Here is a 2,604-nt window from a genome sequence, read left to right on the forward strand (position 1 = left end):
GCAGGCTCATACAGCTACTCTATGTTTGAAATTTTGAGTAACTACCAAACTCTATTCCAAACTGGCTGCAACATTTATGTTCCAACCGGCAATGCATGACTATTTCAATTCCTCCGCATCCCCCCAACACTAGTTATTGTCTGTCTCATTATGCCTGTCTTACAGGGTATGAAGTTGTAGACCATTGTGGTTTTGATTTGAATTTACCTAATGACTCATAATGTTCAGCACTGTTCCCTGTTCTTATTATCCATTCGCATATCTTCCTGGGGAGAAATATTCAGATCTTTGGTCCATTTTTTAATTGGGTCATCATTATTTATTTATATATTCAGAATAAAATAGTTTTATCAGGTATGATTTGCAAATATTTCCTCTCATTTTGTTGCCACCTCACTTAATGGTGTCATTTGAAGCACAAATGTTTTTAACTATGGTAAAGTTCATTTTTTTCTGTTATGTATGCCTTTGCTGCCATAGCTATCACTGCCCAACCCCATGTCACCCCATGTCACAATGATATACTTGTATTATTATCTAAAAGTTTTATAAGGCCAGGCATAGTGACACACACCTGTAATCCCAGCACTTTGAGAAGCTGAGGTGGGAGGATTGTTTGATCCCAGGAGTTTGAGACCAGCCTAAGCCACAGACTCGGTTTCTACAAAAACTCAAAAATTTAGCCAGGCATGGTGGTGCATGCCTGTGGTCCCAGCTGCTCAGGAGGCTGAAGCAGGAGGATTGCGTGAGCCTGGAAGGTCAAGGCTGCAATGAGCCGTGTTTGCGCCACTGCCCTCCAGCCTGGGTGAAAGTGTCACCTTGTTTCCAAAATAAAAAATCAAAAAGTTTTCTGGTTTGGGGCTTTATATTTAGGTTTTTAAATCCATTTTATTTATAGTGTGACACAGAGGCCCAACTGGATTCCTCTGCATGGAGATATTCAGTTGTCACAGCACCATAATGAAATACTATAGTCTTTTCATTTAAAAAAAATTGTTTTATAATCTTTTCAACTATTGTATTGTCCCAGTACAATGGGGGACTATTCTTCCCATTGAACTGTGTTGGCTCCCCTGTGGAAAATCACATTGACCCTAAATGTATGGGTTTATTCCTCAACTCTCAATTCCATCCCATTGACCTATGTCTACCCTTATGCCAGTATCACACTGTCTTGATTAATATAGCGCTATAGTCTTTGAAATTGAGAAATGTGAGTTTTCCAAGTTTTTTCAATATTGTTTTGATTATTGAAATAATATTGAAAAATATATTGTTCTGGGGTCCCTCAGTTCCATTTGAATTTTTGGTTCACCTTGTCGATTTCTGTAAAATGCCAGTTGGGATTTCAATAGAGACTGCATTGGAGGCCAGGTGCAGTGGCTCACTCTGTAATCCCAGGACTTTGGGAGTCTGAGGCGTGCAGATCGCTTGAGCCCAGGAGTTCAAGACCAGCCTGAGCAACACGGCAAAACCCTGTCTCTACAAAAAATACAAAAATAAGCTGGGCATGATGACACATGCCTGTAGTCCCAGCTACTTGGGAGGCTGAGGTGGGAGGCTTGTGCCCAGGCTGAGGATGCACTGAGACATGACTGCACCACTGCACTCCACCCTGGGCAATGGAGCAAGACCCTGTCTCAAAAAAAAAAAGTAAAAAGAAAAAAGACTGCTTTGGAAATGTAGATCAGTTTGGGGTGTATTGCTATCTTAACAATATTGTCTTCTAATCTATGAACATAGGATATATTTGCATTTATTAGATTGTCTACTTTTTTAAAACAATGTTTTGATATGGTGTATGATATTAACTACCTTTTGGATGTTAAATCAACCTTGCATTCCTGGGTAAATCCCAGTCTGTTATGAAGTATAATCTTTTTTATGTAGTCCCGCATCTCTGAACAGTGCCATGTCCTGAGAAATGTGTTAGGCGATTTTATTGTGTGAACATCATAGAGTATACTTACACAAGTCTATGGTATAGCCTATTACTCCTTGGCTACAAATCTGAACAGCATGTTACTGTACTGAATAGAACACTGTAGGCAACTGAAACACAATGTATTTGTGTATCTAAACACAGAAAAAGTACAGGTAAAACACAATATAATAGGTACAAAGCAGTACGCCTCTATAGAGCACTTAACATGAATGAAATTTACAGGACTAGAAGTTGCTCTGGGTGAATCAGTGAGTGACTGTGAAGGCCTAGGACACTACTGAACAATACTGTAGACCTTATAAACACTGTACACTTAGGCTCAATCTATAAAAAGCTTTTCTTCAATAAACTAGCCTTAGCTCACTGTAACTTTTTACTTTATATACTTAAAATTTTTAAATTTTTTACTCTTTTGTAATAACACTTAGAACACAAACACATTGTACAGCTGTACAAAATATTTTCTTTATATCTTATTTTGTTAGCTTATTTCTAATTTTTCACTTTTTTGTTAAAAATTAAGCCACAGAAACATACATTAGGCTAGGCCTACACCAGGGCAGGATCATCAATATCACTGTCTTCCACCTCCACATCTCATTCTACTGGAAGGTCTTCAGAGCACTAATAAGCATGGAGCTGTCATCTCTGATGATAAC

This window comes from Nomascus leucogenys, unplaced genomic scaffold (genome assembly GCF_006542625.1).
Source record: "Nomascus leucogenys isolate Asia unplaced genomic scaffold, Asia_NLE_v1 000231F_53900_qpd_obj, whole genome shotgun sequence".
NCBI classification, from domain to species: domain Eukaryota; kingdom Metazoa; phylum Chordata; class Mammalia; order Primates; family Hylobatidae; genus Nomascus; species Nomascus leucogenys.